The sequence below is a fragment of the Diabrotica undecimpunctata genome, chromosome 6 (assembly GCF_040954645.1).
Source record: "Diabrotica undecimpunctata isolate CICGRU chromosome 6, icDiaUnde3, whole genome shotgun sequence".
NCBI lineage: Eukaryota > Metazoa > Arthropoda > Insecta > Coleoptera > Chrysomelidae > Diabrotica > Diabrotica undecimpunctata.
In genome coordinates this window covers 55,609,447-55,630,104 of record NC_092808.1, presented here as the reverse complement: position 1 = coordinate 55,630,104, position 20,658 = coordinate 55,609,447, and the positions used below count along the sequence as shown (strand labels likewise).

The window sequence follows — 20,658 nt, the reverse complement described above, 5'->3', positions numbered from 1 at the left end:
TTACCAAACAGAAAAAAGATGTAGATAATGTATACAGAGGACATTATTGTCCTGGTGCGATTTAAAGCTGTAAACAAAATTTTATATAAATTTGATGACTAATAAAAACCGTTTATCAAGATTTACAGGCTTCCACAAACCGTAAAAAACAATAACACTTAACCTTGTTATCCAATTGTCAATTGTGCGCCATTCAACCCTCTTCTAGATTGCGCGGATATACCATGAATCCCGTTCATCCAACAAAAGAGAGACATGTGAATAGCAGAGAATGAATTGTAACGGGGATTGACCTAAAAAAAAAATAATGGGCTAAAGAGCTACGAGGGGTAAAAATCTGAAAGGAAGCGGTGTATACAGAAACTGTGAGTCAGTGACTTTGTTTTATGAATGTAAACTGATGTGAAAATTGTAGCATAACAGCAAATAGGAGAAAGTGCACTCTCTGATTTTAAAAACTTCGCAGAGTAGCTACGAGAGCTCTTTTACGATGAACATTGTCATACTACTATATCAGAAGAGAATTTTAAATAAAACAACTATTTGCAAATTGTTCATCTCAGAGATCGGTGTGTTAAATATTTCACTTGTATTCTAAAAATCATTACTTTGTCCCATATTTATGTTTTTGTATTAATATTTAACAGCGAAATATTTAATTATTTGTTAAATAATATTGAACATTTAATATTTTATGGCAACTAAGGCGAACTGCAAATCCAAGCTTACTGGAAGCTATTGGACGATGTTAGCAATAACCTTTTATTCCTATAATACATCTAGAGTTTAACCTTGAAAAACACAAGACTTGAAATGAAAGTAGATGATTGCATTTTTTTTTTCAAGTCAATCGAAGAGAAATCTCCTGACGTGATTGCTTCGTTTAGAGGTCGCTACTAGCGTTCTCATAACGTTATGTTACTTTTCCGTCGACCGTCCATTTATGATCAATTTTAACACCCTCAAAATCATTGATTAATGATCCCTATTAATGAATGATTTTCTATTAATGAACGATTTTATTATAGAAAACAACATACATTGCTTGCATAAATTAATTAAACGCTCTGTGGTTGGCAGTGACCTGTGGTGTAGGCAACCAAACATATACCTATTTATATTCCCACTAAAAAAATAATTTAAAATGAAGTAGCCGCTGTTAGTACTATCTGTCATTGTATGTCATTATTTACTTTATTGTTTAAAACTCTGTGTATTTGAAAAATCAAAGGATGGTTGTTGTTTATCGTTAAGTAAATAAATATTTAAACTAAGATATCTTTATTTCTGAAAAGTACGGTCGACGGAAAAGTTTTGTAACGAACTCGTGAATTAAAATGGCGATTAACAATCTCGAACATTAACGCGCTCGCTTCGCTCACGCGTTAAAATATCTCAATTGTTAATCGCCCTTATTAATACACTTGTTGGTTAAATAACTAATAACGGTCGTAATAGTTGAGACCATTTCATTTCAGTTCAAGCTACCGAAAGTGTTCCTGATGAGAGGTGTTTACCTCGAAATACGTGTAGAACAATGGTGAAGATTAAATTTAAAAGAAATACCATCGTCTACTTTTATTTCGACATCTTTTTTCTACGTAAAGAGTGCAACAGACAGTCTTTTTCAAGAATAAATTGTAGATGTATTGTCGTAATAACAGTCAGATAAATGTCAAGTTAAATATTGTATATGGGAGTAGAAACATTAATCATAATTACATTTTTAACTACAAATATTTAAAGTTTTGATTTCCACTCTGAAAATCGTTCTCAAAAATGATTATTTAGAATTTTGTTGAAAATAATGTATAATTGACAAAGTTGTTTAGGGGGTTACGTGATTTCACAGAATTGGTTTTGATTTCGTATGGAGTTATTTCTGGCTTTATTCTGATCTCCTTTGTGATTTTGGGCAGGGGCTGATCTTGCCTTTTGTCGGTGCTCTCATACATTCTCCCCTGTATATATTACAAAAGTAATCAAAGAGCTGAAACGTGTGTCACCTTATCTTTAGATTTTTTGAAAAAGGTGTTTTAAAGAAATCCGCAAATTTTACACAAAAGTTTGGTTATGTAATATTTATTTTGAGTTTCTTGTGTTTAGGCGACTAACCACCAAAAAAAAGGAAGGCGTGTTCAATTTTTTTTTTCTTGTTGGCTTTACACTATATTTCATTAAATATTCCATAATAAAGTTTAGCTCGAAGTATTTTTGCGTAACGAACTATTAGGTGAACATTATTAAATTTTTAATGAAAATCGTTATCTTCCTTTGAATACCCTTACTTGCTTTTAAACTATTTATTTCTGTTAAAACAATAATTGAAAGGAACCAAAATTACGTTGAGCTATTTTAATTTTACTTGAATTTTGTTGGTTATCTCTCTTATTCTCTTTTTGTTTGTTAACTTTTAAACTGTTTAACTTTACTTTAGCAAATAAGTGTCAAGTTTCGGGTTAGTACCGTAATGAGATGAAGCTTAAATGGCTCAAAGAGTTGAACTTAATGGCATTTGAAGTTTTTAGTGCTGCTGTCACTCTATATTTTATAATGGTAGCGCCTTCAGCTTAGAGATATATTCTGAATTTGGGTCACCGATAAATTTTGTTCTGGATTAAATTTGAGTAGCTATTCTTAGAAATAAATTGATAAATTGAGTATGAGATTGAGATATGTTTATTGACTTTTGAGTGATAACTTCGTAATTGTCTATACCCATAAGTTTGTACAATGCTAGTTTCTTATCATTTATTTTAATGTATAACAAATTATCACAGTAATATATCAGTAAAAACTAATCCGCAAGGAAAATGAAATTCCTGTAGTTGGCTGTATACCATGAACAATAAAAACCATAAAAACTTTTATTTAAAAAATCCTTTATAAAAGTTATATATATATATATATATATATATATATATATATATATATATATATATATATATATATATATATTTTCTAAAAATGCCCTTTCGGGTTACATTAGAACGTTTTCGGACTAATAAGTCCATCATCAGTGTAGTTATCAGGTATACACGAGGAAAGCCACCAAATATGTGGGTAAAAACCCTTTAAATGATGTTAGCGTTGTTAATTAATATATATTTGTTAATAATTTTAAGTGATGTAGTTTTAAACTGATTTACATCATGGCAACGCAAGACTCCCAGGGGTTGCCAATCCAAGAAAAGGTGTCTCTATGGGTCCTGGATAGCAACTGAAAACTAATATTTTATCATTATCATACTGTACAGAGAAACATGAAAAAAGGTTTATTTAAAATTCCTTTATAAACGGTATATTATTAAAAAGACCCTATCGACCTACATCACAACATAACGTTTTCGGACTAACTAGTCCAATCATCAGTGCATATACCAGGTATACATGAATCAAGCCACTAAATATGTAGGTAAAACCCATAAAATGGTACAGCATTTATTTTGTCATCTTTGTTAAAAAATTGATGTGATGTTAAAGTTTTTAACTTCCCAATGGGGTTGCTGGCCATAAGACGATGTCTGTATGGACTCCAGTTGCCATCTAGACCTGTGTAAGACTTTGTTAGCAGCCAACGTACCGTTAAAAAAATTGCAAAATACACATTCTAGGCAATTTTTGCAAAAATATAACTTTAATATTTCTAACGAGGCAACACTAAGAAAGGACAATGTGAATGCATTGTATGACGGAGTAATTAAAGAAATTAAAGTTTCTTTAAGCGATAACAATGTTTACGTAATTCTCTAATCGATGATTGTGGTCGATATATGGTGCATATTATAACCGGCACCTTAAAATAACCGAAAAAGTTTTTCCTGGATGAACCAGGAAACATTTTTTTAATAGCTGCAAAACAACGGTAGAAAACCAATAGTGTGGTATTTTTATCAGATACCGTTGTACATGGTAAAGATATGAGAACATTTGAAAATATTTTATCCAAATATGATACACGTCACTTGTCTTCTACATGGCGTAAACAGAGGAGCAGAAGTTCTTAGAAGTCAATTTGATTTAGTCAATAAATTAATTTTAAACGTTAAAAAAGTATTTTTGAAAGCACTTTTATGTGTATATCTCTAAAGAAAAATTACCAGATGTAAGCTTGCCTTCAGAGCCCGTAATTACAAGATAGGGAACATGGATTCAAGGACCAATTTTCTACGCAAATTATTTTGATGCCATAAAAGATATTGTGTTAGATATTTAAAATGACTGACAGTGTGTAACTGTCAGTGAGTCAGTAAGAACTTTTAAGTAACTTACAAATTGCTAAAAAACAACTTATGATCGTAACAGTTAATTTTAGTTTTTTAGCAGATCTAATAAACTCATTAAAACAAAGGAATTTACAATTAAATGATTCGGTTAATCTTGTTAACACTGTTTCTATTCATTGTCAAAAAATCCCGGAAATACAGGGATTAAAATCAGAAATAAATGAGAAAATGTGTTAGAAAAATGAGGGTTTCGATTGTTTGTGGAAAGTTTACGTATTTTTGAAGGCAACTTTTTTGTGTTACAACATGGCAAATTAGTTTACTGCCCAGATTAAAATATTACCTTATAATGTCAGTAGATGTAGAAAGAACTTTTTGTGTGTCCAAACACATTCTTAGTGATAGAAGGCAAGTTTTTACTTAAAAATTATGAAAAATATTTGATTTTAGATTCCTTAATTAGGATATCAGTTTTTGTGTGTCATTTCATTTGTTGTTATCTGAAAAATAAATTTTTATTAAACATTAATGTTTATATTTAATATTTTGTTTTATTTTTGGGTATTTTTAATATGCATTTGTATACTAGGGAAATTTAGAAAAAATAGCTGTATATACAGTGTGTCACATTTACGATAAAGATAGCCTTATATTTCAGTTTTTAACTCCACATACCACATTTCATGACAAAATTTGTACATTTTGGTTGATATTCGAGAAAAATCTGTACAATATGGTCAGTTTTACATGTGAATATTGCCCTTTAACTATTAATGAATCACCTGTATGACAGATGTTGTCACGCCAATTGTCATCGTGTAAACGCGGCTTAACGGATTTTCGGAGGCCAGTCCAGTTGAACGACAAGATGTTTATACGGGGCCAACTAGTGCCATGACAGTAGACAGCTAAAACATGGCCGACTGCTCGTCATCTGTTGTGTCCGGAACTGGCAAAAAACAAGACAGCACTACTGGCTTACACTGTTCACACGGCGCCAATTGTCGCGACAATTGAGATTTCGAGTGGAGGGGGGCTCACTGGGCGCAGCTCATTGTCCTCAGTCTACTCCCACAGACAACTGAATTATGGGCCAATTGTGAGGGCAGTTGGCAAGGCAATTCGCCTTAAGTGTTTAGACGAAGACAATAATTTCATGCCAGTCAGTTATCTTCTGACAATTGTCTCGCCAATTGTCATCGTGTAAACGCAGCTTAAAGAATTCAAGTATTTTAATTTTTAATACACATTTTTTTAACAGGTAGTTCATTTAGTAATCGTTTGACGAGACCAGGATTTTTAAAACAACCTGCAATTTAATTATTTGCTCATTTCTTGTCAGCACTGAAATAAAACAAAAAATTCCCAAAAGCTTTCCAACAAAATCTTATTATTATTTCATTTTATGCCAGCAGAGTTTATTAATATAAAAATATGACAAGCGAAACATATTACAAATATTAATAAGCTGAGGAATTAGGAGAAAATCCAATAACGAAAGAAAATACGTTTAATATTCGGGAGTTTGCTGGAGGATGTAAAAAAGATTGCTTTTTTATTTCCAGACTTAATTTTGTAGACGTCTGAAGATAAAGCTGATTAATCTTATAAAAATAATACCACCATAAAGGTGTATTTCTTGCGTGGGTATATAATTTTGGGCAAAACTATGCAAAACAATCTGATTGCGTTTTGCTATTATAATTTATGTATAATAATAAACTTTTTTAAAATTTTATACAATTATTCGGTTAAGTATATTATAATTACGTCATTTAATTACACTGATAAAACTAGAAAATTATTAACATAATTAAACTGACAGACACCATTATCTATTATCGTTAGAGACTGACCTATCATGTACTCATGTAGCATTATGTTTTTACTTAGTTATAGAAAAACAAATCGAATCAATTAGGTAAGTCGTTTTTGCCCAATAGTAGCAGTTTTTTAATTAAAGTACACGTACAAAAAAGTCGAAGATCCACAAAAAATCTAAATAAACTTTCATACACTATGTACAGGAATTTACCGCATTACCTACAGCTGTCGTTCAGGTTATATTAAAACTACAAGACTTTCTATAATACACGCGTGACTGAACAGCCAAGTTTTATAGATTTAAGTCAGAAGGTGACAGCTCAGAAATCACTCCAATATACAACAGAATACTTTTGTCTGGTCTAGTCCAAACCAATCCATGCCACGAAAGTTGATTTCATCGTGCACGAAACATACAGACTAACATGCCTGTATTAAGCTAAATCCAATAGACAAACTCGTATAAAGTCGCGTTTTGCTAGCCCCAACTGCTGTAGAAACGTACACGAATTTATGGAATGGGCGCAACAGACAATTGATGAACGCCATCCTCTTTGTCGAATGAAATTCCAAAAGATTAAAATCCTTTTTAGAAGATTCCAAAATGTTTCTATGGGCGGCCCACCTTCCTACTATCCATTCATAGAGGAAATGGCTCATATAGTGGATTCGCTAATCCCAGTCCGAACTGTCTAGTGAATTTAGTAATTATTTTTTTTGCGAAGTTAGTTACTTTTTGACAGACTAGAAGTGGCTGGAAATTACTATACAACCAAACACACGTGCTCATAGCGTATTTCATTAGAGTATTTCGTCGACCTTTTTTGCAAACTTATACTAATATTCTATTATTCCCTTAGAGTAGGGAATTCTACTCGTCAAAGGAGAGGTAACGCGCCATCTAGCCTTCAAGCGAAAGTGAAGCCGATTTGGTACCTAGAAAATGGTAAAAAAGACATATGTAGGAAGATGGTTCTATAAAATTTATTGTTGAGGAGTTGTTCCAGAAATGAACATATCATTTTAAAATATAAAATAAAAATATAGTTCTTTACACTTTTCTTAGTGTAGAATAAGTAAAATAGTCACAGCCGACGTATTGGCGCCACAGCCTCTTAAATAGTTTTCACACCTAAATACAAGAGGGGTAATCTTCACTTAAAGTTCGCATCAAGTAGTATTATTTTATTTAGTTAGTTCTCACAGATCGCCCTTGAGGCATCGGATTTTAAATTCACTCTCAATTCACGTATAAAATATTTCTCTACGCCGAAATCGGGCATTTTTTCTCATAAATACGGTTTTCTCTTTTACGTGTGATAAAGAAAGAATTATTTGATACTGTATAGTCAGCTAGAGCCGTGTTGAGGCTTATCTACTAAAAATAGTTAATTATAAGTCGATAAACTAAAGGTGTTGTTCTGAAGCTATTTTCTTGTGGCATTTTAAATTAATTAATATTTAAATGGGAATAAGCCGCAATTAAAGGTTAAAATACATTTATTGACGTTTCAATTTCCACTTCGGAAATCGTTCTCAAAATACAAACATTAGTAAATTAAACCTTAATTTAATTTAATTTAATTTACTAATGTTTGTATTTTGAGAACGATTTCCGAAGTGGAAATTGAAACGTCAATAAATGTATTTTAACCTTTAATTGTGGCTTATTCCCATTTAAATATTAATTAAACTAAAGGTGATTTTATTTCTCTGGAGCAATATTTGCTCACCTTAACAATCCTTATCCTTCAACGGTCACTGAAGAACCAAACCTATGGAGATACATCCATTCACAAGTCCTTTGAAGTAAGGCTTGGAATCAAAAGATTTCCAACTCTCGAATATAGGGAGCCAGTTACAAGGCTCCCACTCATTCGTGGTCCTATCGAGCACAGATTATTTGATGAAACAGGACTGAAGAAAGAAAAGGATTACACACGCCGGAGAGCAACAGGAAGAAAGAATAATGGTTTCTCGTCCCTAGAAGAAAGATTGCACAAGTTGACCTTCGTTCAAGATTAGACACGTGTGTTTTGTGAAAAGTGCGTTATGTGCTGATAAGCGACAGCGGTAATTAAATTGGATACTTGAAAAACATTTGGTGAGGTTAAAACTCTTTCTATATTTTCTATAATCACTGCATGCACATAATTTATATTGGTAGATATTTGTCTCGACTTTTATTTGTTTATTAATATTTACATTAACTAGTGGCTTTGATTTGACAACAGATCTTTCTTCTCAATATCGCTAAAGATAGCTGGCAATTATTTATTATACAGATTGTCTCACAGCCCGCTCTCACGAAAAATATTTATTTATCACTCTAGTAAAAATACTCTATTAAAATTAAAATCGCGTCTTAGTTGAGAAAGACATTTACACTAAACAAAATCATTCACTCTTATTTCTCGCTCAGCATATATTTGCAAATAAATTCACTTTAAATAAAAAATGGAAGCTTTAAAGAAAAAGCGCAAATCACTTAAAGCATCAATTACACGTATCTCAGAATGGTTTATAGCCAATAAAGACACAGAAAACGAAATACTTGATTTTGAAAATAGGAAAGAAAAATTTTTTAATTTTTTCACACAATATGAACAAATTCAATTAGAAATCGAACAGACTGATGACAGCGACCAACAATCAGCTGATCGAGCAAATGTTGAAGAAAAATACTTCAACACACTCAAAGGTTTGCAAAGAAAAACAATAGAATTAAATTTAACAGAAAATAAAGTACCTAGCTCAAATAATAATGCTGTTTCCAGTGCGAGGCTGCCTGAAATTAGCATGAAAACCTTTACCGGAAATTTCTCAGAATTCAATGAATTCTTTCAACTATTTGAAACTCTGATCACAAACAATTCAAGTTTAAATAATGTACAAAAGTTTATATATTTAAAATCTTTCCTCAAAGGAGAACCTTTAAACTTAATTAGCAGCATCGAAGTAGTAGATGCAAATTTTGCTATCGCTATAAAAACCCTAAAAGAAAGATATGATGACAAATCACGAGTGATTAGTACTCTTATAAAAAAGCTGTTAAAGTCTCAATCTCTAGTTAAATGCACTCCTCAGGTACTAAGAGATTTTCTTGTACACACGAAGCAAACGCTTCAAGCTCTTAGTAATCTCGAAGTTCCAATTGAACATTGGGACCTCCTTTTAATAGAAATATTTTTAGAAAAAATAGATTTTGCTTCTCACAAGGCTTTTGAATATGAAGTAGGTTCTAAGAATGTTCCAACACTCAAACAATTTTTTGAATTCCTAGAAAAAAGATGTAATGTTTTAGAGAAACTTAATTACACTGAAACTCAGTCAAAGTTTAATAATAAAGTCACTCAAAAAACTGCTCATATTTCCACTATAAACAATAATAAATCTAGGTATGAAAATTGCATATTTTGTAAACAAACTGGTCATAAAATATATCAGTGTAACTTATTTAAAGACACAAATTCTCGAGAAAGGTATAATTTTGTAAAGCAAGCACAGCTTTGCAGAAATTGTTTTGGCACTAAGCATTTTACTGATAAATGCATCTCTAAATACACATGTAAAATTTGCATTAAAAAGCACAATACACTTCTGCATGAAGAAAATAATTTTTCTCACACTCATCAAAATAATTTATTCTCTCCCACTCGAAGCAATCAAAGTGCTTCAAATTCACATGATGGTAATCAAAGTCACGCCAATAGGCAACAATCACGCTTTAATGCACCACAAACCTCTCAATCCTCCGCAAGTATACAGGGTGAGTCACAAACTCGCCATAGTGCACCACATATCTCTCAAAGTCATTTTCATGTTCCTCAAAGGAGTAATAATGCCCAAGTTACTCAAAGAATTAATTCTCCACATTCATATAATGAATCACCAAACACTTCTATTCACTTAAGCACTCAGACAAATGAATATTGTCTACTCTCAGACACACAAAGTCAAAATTCATCTTGCATCTCTTCTCTCTCCACTTTCAATCCAAAAAACGAAGTTTTGCTAGCCACAGCGCTGGTAACAATTTACTCTAAAAGTGGACAACCTGTACACGCAAGATGTCTTCTCGATAATGGATCTCAATCGAGCTTTGCAACAAAAGATTTAGTAAATAAACTAAATTACTCTACCACTAATAAAAGATTACAAATTTCCACAATCTCTCAAAATTGTTCCATCTCAAATGAAATGGTAAACATTGAATTTTTCCCATATAAAAACAATGATATGAAATTTGAAGTATCATGTGCAGTTTTGGATAATATTACGTGTAAAATACCTCAGGTACCTCTAGATCGTAGCAAAATAAAAATACCAGCTGGCATAAAGCTCAGTGATCCCTCTTACTCCTCCCCAGGGAGAATCGATCTCTTATTAGGTGCAGAAATTTACTGTGATCTATTAAAGGATGGTTTAATTCATATTGGAACAGGTCTTCCAGTGCTTCAAAACACTCATTTAGGATATGTCATGTTCGGTAACTTATCTCCACAAGTTTCATCTAAGAAAAAGATGCACTCTCACTCAAACTGTAACTATTCACACTCGAATCATATTTCTTTATTTGTTCAATCTCACACTGAAGAAGAAAATATAAATAATCTTCTCCAAAGGTTTTGGGACATTGAAGAAGTTCCCGAAATAAAGCATTTAAGTTCTGATGATGAAAAGGCTGAGAAAATATTTAAAGCCACAACACAAATCCTACCGAATGGACAGTTCCAAGTAGATTTACCCCTATGCACGCCTAATGAAAATAATAAATTGGGCGACTCTTTCCAAATGGCGCGAAGGCGATTTCTAAATTTGGAGAACAAATTCTCAAAAAATGATTCTCTTTACAAACAATATAAATCTTTTATAGACGAGTATGTTGAATTAGGACATGCAAAATATGTTCCGTTGTCTCTGCAGAATGTACACTCAGAAAACAAATATTTCTTGCCTCACCACAGTGTAGAAAAAGACACTTCTCTCACAACTCGTTTGCGCGTAGTTTTTGACGCATCCATGAAAACCACTTCTGGTTTTAGCCTTAATGATATTATGTTAAAGGGTTATACCACACAACCAGAACTATTTGACACTTTAGTCAACTTTAGACTCTTCAAGTATGTATTCACATCTGATATAAAAAAGATGTTTAGACAAATCAGAATAAACCCCAACCAAACTTTCTTATTAAAAATTTTGTGGCGCAACTCTCCCTCGGAGCCGTTAAAATGTATACAATTGGAAACGGTTACCTATGGAACGAAACCAGCTACCTTCCTTAGCACACGATGTTTAATTGAACTCGCAAACATGCATAAGGAAGAATATCCTCTCGCTCATGATATGCTCATTAATTTTTGCTATATTGATGACATACTATATGGTACAAATAGTATTGAAACACTCACACTTGCGCATGAGCAAATCACTGCACTGCTACAAAAGGCAGGCATATCTCTTCACAAATGGTGTTCAAATTCACCACAATTTTTAGAAAATATTTCACAATTTTCAACTGACTCTACGTATGTTGTATCTTCAGAAAATCATTCCAATAAAATATTAGGTCTTTGTTGGGACTCTAAATTAGATAGTTTCTCTATTTCAGTGCCAGAAATCGAAATAAAAGATTCCTACACTAAGAGACAAGTGCTCTCGATAATCGCAAGTTTTTTCGACCCCAAGGGATTAATTAATCCTGTAATAGTAACTGCAAAAATATTAATGCAAAAAATTTGGCTTTCAAAAATTCAGTGGAATGAAAGTTTAGACTCTACACTCTTAAATGAATGGTTAAATTTTCTCAAACATATTTCAGCACTAAAACATTTAAAAATTCACAGACCTTTTTTTATTGAAAATTATATATGTAGTATACAAATACACGCATTTTCCGACGCTAGTGAAAAGGCATACGCCAGCTGCATATATATTAGAGTTACTTATAGCTCAAGGAATGTCTCTTCCACACTCATCACCTCTAAAAGTAGGGTAGCTCCAATAAAAACATTAACTTTACCTAAGTTAGAACTTATGGGTGCTGTTTTATGCAGCAAACTCACTAAAAGAATAGTTGAAATTCTAAATAATAAATTAACTCAAATAGACTCAATAAACTGCTGGACGGACTCAGAAATCGTACTTGCTTGGTTAGGCTCACATAGCTCGAGATGGTCACAGTTTGTTGCAAATAGAGTTTCTGAAATACAAGGAAACCCACAATTTAAGTGGCGATATATAAAGTCAAAACAAAACCCCGCAGATATTGCGTCAAGAGGCATGTCTGCTCCTGAACTTCTAAACTAAAAATTTTGGTTTCAAGGTCCCTCATTTCTACTTAATTATGACTTAGATTTAACTTCTTATGATTCAAAACCAAATGTAAGTAAAATACCCGAGGAAAAGAAAATAGTTCATCTAGCACAAGAAAGTCCAATAAGTTTCATTGAAGATTTATCTCTCAAATTTTCAAACTTCTCAAAACTACAACGCAGTATCACACTTATTCTCAGGTACATTAACAATTTCAAGTTTCCAAATGAAAAATATGTTGGACCCTTCTCTGTTTCAGAATTAAAAAATGCTGAAAATTTAATAATAAACCTTTTGCAAAAGGCACACTTTTTTCGAGAATTTTCTTGTCTTAAAAATAAGGAGATAATTTCAAATAGAACAATTTTAAAACTCAACCCATTCATAGATAATCAGCAAATGATTCGTGTAGGTGGTCGTCTAAGGTACTCAGACGTCCCATATGAACAGAAGTACCCATTACTTCTACCCTCTCATAATCACATAGTAAAATTAATGCTGCATAGAGAACATATAAGATTATGTCATGCAGGCCCTCAAAATACTCTTTCCAATTTTCGTTTAAGATATTGGTGTCTAAATGGTCTCAAAGAAACTAAAAGAATAATTAATAAATGTCACGATTGTTTTAAATTTAAAGCAAAGACAGCCACACAGTTAATGGCTGATTTACCACGGGAACGTTCATGTTTCTCCCCTCCATTTACCAATGTTGGTCTAGACTTTGGTGGTCCATTTCTTATAAAAAGCTCCAATTTAAGAAAGGCTCCAAAAATAAAATCCTACATAGCGTTGTTCGTATGTATGGTTACTCGTGCAGTGCACATCGAATTAGTCACAGGTCTCTCCACCGAAAGTTTCTTACTTGCTTTAAAAAGATTCATCAGTAGGAGAGGCTGTCCACAAATTATCTACTCAGATAACGCCACTAATTTTCTAGGAGCTAGAAATCAGTTGAGGGAAGTTGCACTATTTCTTAAACAAAAGGAAACCTCTGAGTCCATATTCAATTTTCTCTCCTCTTCTGAAATCCAATGGAAATTTATTGTAGCCCATTCTCCGCATCATGGTGGAATTTGGGAGGCAGCCATAAAAAGTGCCAAATATCACATTTTAAGGCTTTTAGGCAATACCACTTTAACTTTTGAAGCCTTTAGCACAGTTCTCGCACAAATAGAAGCAGTATTAAACTCACGCCCTCTTTGCGCTATGTCAAATGATCCAAATGACTTTAACACATTGTCTCCAGGACATTTCCTAATAGGAAAACCAATTACGTCATTTCCTGAAGAGATAGTGACGGAAATACCTGACAATAAATTAACAATTTGGCAAAACTACATGAAGATTCAGCAATCATTTGCCAAACGCTGGAAAATTGATTACCTTAATCAACTTCAGAATCGCCCCAAGTGGTTAACACCACAGAAGAATCTTGAAGTTAACGACTTAGTTCTATTAAAGGAAGATAAAGTTCCACCCCTACACTGGCCATTGGCAAGAATTGTTGAATTGTTTACTGGTAAGGACGATAAGGTCCGTAGTGTTAAAATAAAGACTAGAGATGGATATTTTAACAGACTCATTACAAAACTCTGTCCTCTTCCTGTGGACAAAGTAGAAAATTAAAATTTTAAATTTTGTCACATTTATATGTATTACTCTAGTTTAGGAATAGTTATTTCTTAAATTACATTTAAGTTAAGTTTGCTTACTTTCTCAAATCACTCTTTCTTTCGTTTTGAAGTAAATACTTCAACGCGGGCAGTCTATGTTCCAGAAATGAACATATCATTTTAAAATATAAAATAAAAATATAGTTCTTTACACTTTTCTTAGTGTAGAATAAGTAAAATAGTCACAGCCGACGTATTGGCGCCACAGCCTCTTAAATAGTTTTCACACCTAAATACAAGAGGGGTAATCTTTACTTAAAGTTCGCATCAAGTAGTATTATTTTATTTAGTTAGTTCTCACAGATCGCCCTTGAGGCATCGGATTTTAAATTCACTCTCAATTCACGTATAAAATATTTCTCTACGCCGAAATCGGGCATTTTTTCTCATAAATACGGTTTTCTCTTTTACGTGTGATAAAGAAAGAATTATTTGATACTGTATAGTCAGCTAGAGCCGTGTTGAGGCTTATCTACTAAAAATAGTTAATTATAAGTCGATAAACTAAAGGTGATTTTATTTCTCTGGAGCAATATTTGCTCACCTTAACAATCCTTATCCTTCAACGGTCACTGAAGAACCAAACCTATGGAGATACATCCATTCACAAGTCCTTTGAAGTAAGGCTTGGAATCAAAAGATTTCCAACTCTCGAATATAGGGAGCCAGTTACAAGGCTCCCACCCAGGAGTGATATAGTAAATGATATGTTTGAATGTGCTGTTGAGATGAAATTTGAATATGATAAGAATGTTTTTGTAATGTAATGTTCATGTAGTACTTAACTTACAACTTAAGCATGGAAGGCCCTCTATGTCAAAAAACAACATTTGGTACCTGGTAAATATAATAGATTTTTTAAGTTATAAGTTCATGAATTACTGGTTCGGTCTGAAGAATAAAGATGGTAAGTTGTTTTTGTGTGTTGACAAGTATGCAAGACAAACAGAAAATTGATGGCTGAAAGGTGGTTTGGTATTGTATTGTTCATACATTGCTTAAGTTATAACTTGAGTTTATAAGACTGAATGCACGAGAAATTGTCCTATTGCTCATAGAACGTCAACCTAAACTCTGCCAAATACGAAACCCAGACGATAATTCTAATACTGACTCAGATCTGTGTCGGTCGGATAGCCAAGCCGACCAGGCAATCGAAGTACACTAACTTCACTGTGAGGGGTCTAGTGGATTGATGGTTTAAATCACGGTTATCAAATGGATCTACTACTTAAGCTGGTGTATCGGATCAACCTATCTATTAGCAATATGTTTCAAGAGATAGGGTCTTGCATCGCGGTGTTACCCATTCCATGGATCCATACTGGAAAAACGGGAAAAACGTGAACGCCTAAAAAACCGAATTATATAGAACCAGAAACTTTTTTAATTCCTGGGTTTGTCGGTTTATAAATAAAACAATTATTGCTTAATCGTTTTGAACAGCCTACGTTTTGCAGATGACACAGCCCTTCTTGCAAATAGTCAAGAAGAGTTAATTGATCTCATACGGCTGGTTGAAAACGAAAGTCAAATATTTGGTCTGAAGTTAATATAGACAAAGATTATGAAAGTGGATAGGTTGATTGATTAAAAACACAGGGTCACTACAGGAAGACATAAAACGTAGATGTAATCTAGAATAAGCCGCTGTAGGAAATATGACCAAAATATGGAAGGACTCTCAAATTTAAACTAAAAAAATGAGAATGATTAACTGCTTAATATTCCCAATACTGACATATGGATGTGAATCTTGGACCCTACGACAATCGGAAAGAAGAAAGATAGACGCCACTGAAATGTTTTGTTGAAGAAGAATTGACAAATTCCGTGGACTGATCACAGGATAAAGGTCAGTAAACGTCTTTCCGGCAAAGTACATTTCCAACAATTACAATATTGGACATGTTATGAGAGTAGACACAGAACACATGGTATGGAAAGACTTATTATCCAAGAATGGTAGATGGCCGAAGAGCACGAGGAAGATCACCAACAAGATGGATTGACCGAATACAGGAGTATGCAAAAGACCTCTGAATGAGTTAAATAAAGTGACCAGAGACCGAGATCTATAGAGACGGACAATACACGACATCACGATAACCACCACACTTCATCCGGGGATAAGGACTGAAAAGAGAGTAACCTTCCTGCTTTTTGTTATTTTTTCTTTAAAAGGAAAAACCACTAATTATATTTTTACCTCATTTGACAATACACACGAAGAATGCGGAATGATTCATATAACATGAAACGATCGTCACAAGATTAGCGACACGAAATAGTTGGAAGAGTCCATTTACTCGACGAGAGAGTCCGTTATGCAATGCATGCATGTTAACTTTTTCAATTTTATTAAAATCTTTTACTGGAATATTAACTAACAGCGGATTTATGTAATTCTTAAATATTATTTTTTTTTGTTTATTCGAATCATCTAAAATTCACCACGTGTCCATTAAAATAATTACACTTGTAGCTAAAATAATAAATAAATAATACAATTACTTTATTCAACTTTAAAAATATTCTTTGTATTGTTCATTTTGTCTTTTTTTAATTTTTTTGTTTACCTTTAAACTTACTTAATTTAATACTCTTATTTTGTATTGGTGTAACATAATAAGTCATAATAGTATTAAGTCTAGCAAATCCTCCCATATGGACAGTAAGCTATTTAGCAATAATTATATACATTATATATTATACACTAATGAAAGGATCGCAGGAGCCTTCCTCTACACAAATGACTAATTATAATCGGAATTGTTGCCGAAAGGTTCGAGTTCATGCTCCGCAATAACCTCGTAATTTTCGGACTTGTTCAAGAGGGGATATCAGATGACCTACAACGAATAAAGGGGAGAGTCATTTTCACTTAACTTAATGAGCATCCTAAACGAAAATGGGAAATACAAGAACTCGGTTCTATTTTGGTTACTGCATCACTACTGGTTTTAAGTGGCGTTACGTTCGAACGATTATACGAAAAACGTGATCTTAACAAAAATTAAGCGTAGTTTAGGGTTGTAATAGAATTATTTTAGGTATATTATTTATATTAGTTGTATTAGTACTGATCTTTTTATTGTTTAATTTTTAGTTCAAGTTCTTAATACTTTTTTCAAATCAAGTTTTAGTACATGTACTCCGTAATTTTTTTTTAATGATAAAACTACAATTTGCATTAAATATAATACATGAAATTCTGAAAAAATATTAAAACTGAACCACAAATTAATTGTAAGGAAAATTACATATTTTTGCATTTTTTCTATCCGGAAATCATTTTCCAAAAATTTTGAAATACAAATTTATTATGAAACGATATTATATAAGTTTTGCGACTAGCGGTTGAGATAATAGCAATTTGACAGCTGACATACTTGGAGCTGACGCTTTTGTAGTTGAAAATTCTGAGAGGTGTTGTACCGTCGGATTGATATCAAATTCTGATATTTCTATGCTTGTCATAGTTTATTACAGAGTATGCGTCTGACCTGCTGTTAATTCATTAGTGCTGACAGCCCATCTTGCTGCGTTCTATTGATTTGTTTGCTGTACATTTCGATTCTTTTAGTGATATGATGGCTGCTTCCTTGATTTTCCTCTTTTTTTTATATGTTTCTTTCATGGCTAATGATGCATCTTTCCATTGGACACTTCATTATCCCAAGGTTGTTTGCATATTTGAGATCTGTCAGTCTCTAAATGGATTTGAAGTTTCTTCCAGATAAAAGTTTTTGTATTCGCAAGGTTAAAATAGATGCAGTTCTTTGATCCTTCCTGTGTGTTGTTGGGTTTGGTTTTTAATAGGATAGACTTCAGTGTATTGGTTGTTTTGAATGTAGTTGTAATGTTGTATGTCTTTCCTACCCTTTTTAATTTTTCTGATAAGCCTCTAAATGCATTAATGATAAAATGATAAAATATCTTCTATCCATCTTGCCCTCGGTCGTCCTTTCCTTCTAATTTCTATGAGCCTCCTTGAAAAGACCATCTCTGAAATTCTTTCCACTGGTATTCTTTAGGTAGCCCCATCCATCTAATTTTTTGTCTCATGATATATGTCGTAATTTTAGGCTCATAGTACTGCTCACGTACTTCGTAGTTGGTTCCTCTTCCTCATCTTTCCTCACTCTTTATACCTCCCAAAATGCTTCTCAGCATTTTATTTTCTCATCTTTCTAGCCGCTCCTCTTTAACTATATTGAGCACCCATGTCTTGCATACATATGTAGTAGTTGTGGTCTTCTACTGTTTAGTATATTCCCAGCTTTGTTGTCCTGGATAAAAACTTAGACCTTAATAGACTTCTCAGGCTTCCATACTTAATGTTGCTCTTTACCAGTATTGCATTTTTCTCGTTCTTCTCATAACGCTCTCTCTCATCTACAATGAGTGAAGTCATTGACCTTCTTAAATTTATATACTGTATCGTCTTTAGTTTTTATCTTCAAATTTTTTTCTTCTTCATTTTGGCTCATGAGCAGTGCTTATTGCTTAAATTTTTTGCTTTAAATCCTTATAAATAAATTAATTTACAAATTTTTAAAGAAATTTACAACTTTAAACGGGTATAACTTTAATACAAATAAACATAGAGCAATATAATAAATTTTGTTTGAAAGTATATTAATTAATAGATGGATTCGACCTTTACTTGATGGAAATTCATTTTATGTAACAATAAAACACTGAAAACTTTGTTTTCAAAACCTCCAGGAAATTTATTATAAACTCATATATTATAAACTAAAGTTTTCAGTGTTTTGTTGTTACGTATATTAATTAAGCTTTAAAATGCAAAGTATCAGTTGAAGCCGAGTTACAATCGAAAAAGCTCCGAAAAATGCTTATTTTGCAACCACTTTGCACTAATTTTACGATGTTTCAAGTTCTAATTATTGGATTAAAGTTTAGTAAACGCCATTATCCTTGTTTTTCTTTCAAGGACCTAATTTTATTAAAAAAAAAATTTATCTCTTCTAGTTACGAGCTAGAGACTTCAAAAAAAAATTGTGTAGAAGAATTGTTTGAACACTCGGATCGAAATCCACCCTCGAAAATTATAATCAGCAGCCAAAAATACATATAAAAACTTAGATGACCCCATCAGAATTGAAAAGGCCACGGTGACATAGCTGCTAGACTATTAATTACACTCGTTACAACTCGTTTCAAATTATGTGATTAGAAATTCTCGAAAATAATTCTTATCGGTTCTTTATATGTCCCTAATGACTGTATAATTACGATTATAAAAAAGTCTTTGCAAAAGCAAATTTCATTTATTGTTACAATAATACAATATATTGCGGTCTTAAATGTAAAATATTCTCAAATTGTTTAACATTGCACCGCCACTGCATACATGTTTCTATTGTGTATGCGGTAAAATATTTCGCCACAGCATTTGAAACAAGCTGTAGTTCTACTATAATTTTACTTATTGTTACTTACTATTACTTACTTAACCATAATCCTTTAAACGGGATAGCATTTGACCTTCCAGGACAAGCTGCCCCAAATTTTATTACTGTAAACAATAGTAATGTAAATCTAAACTCGTCGCAGAATTCCGCCGTTGCGTCAGCCGCCATCTTGATTTTAAAGGACCACCGTTTTTGCTTAATATATCCGCCATTTTCAACTTTTTGTACAAAAATGGTAAGAACTGAAATTGTCGCTAATGTGATTTCCTACAATTTCTTTTATACATAATTTTTCGTGTGGTCAATCCCTGCAAAATACGCTCGCGCCTTTACCGTATACGTACCACCTCAAATATTGATTTCAGCAAAAAAATGAAATAGATCAAAATTAGTTTACGAATAATTTTTTCCATTTTTGTTTAGGTGAATTCATGCGGTAAAGTTAATAATAAACGAAATAATTCGATAATTATGCTTCCCCCCTTCCACTATTTTCCCCCATAACTCGGAAAATATCGATCGCACGTTAAAAATTTGCAAAGGAAATTGTAGAAAATCGCAATTACAACAATTTAAGTCTGTACGATTTTGTCGAAAAGTTTAAAATGGCCGAGATATTGAACAAAACTAATTCCTATATCACCAAGCTCTGCAAGGTCTTACGCTCGCGCTTTTACCGCATACGTACGACCTTAAATATTTTTAGCAAAAAAATGAAAGAGACCAAAATTGTATAAAATATAATTCTCTCTATTTTTGTTTAGGTACGTTCATGTCGCAAAGTTAATATTAAACGAGATAATTCGATAATTATGCTTCCCCCTTCCACCATTTTCTCCCTTAACTCGGATAATATCGACCGCGCGAAAAAATGTGTAAAAAAGAAATTGTCAGAAATCGCATTTGCAACAATTTCAGTCCGTATCATTGTTGTCGAAAATGGTGGAGAAATTGATCAAAAATGGTTCTTCTTTTTGGAATTAATATGGTTGGAATAATAAAATTTGGTGCAGCCCTCAACAAAGTCAGGCCTTTTTTCGTCTAATCCGACTGGACTATTTGTCTAATAGTTTTCATGGTGTCAAAACATGTACAATTAACTCTTGTATGTATTAGGATTCAAATAAAGATTTAATAATGAAACAAATCTTTTTTTAACTATTTTTTTTCCTT

At 32.6% G+C, this 20,658-nt stretch overlaps 1 protein-coding gene across 7 annotated transcripts in view; it reads left to right on the top strand.

Annotated features, from left to right (window-relative positions):
* Eip63E (cyclin dependent kinase Eip63E) overlaps positions 1-20,658 on the top strand; it is a 1,081,826-nt gene that overhangs the window by 910,610 nt on the left and 150,558 nt on the right. The gene's annotated exons all lie outside the window — the stretch shown is intronic.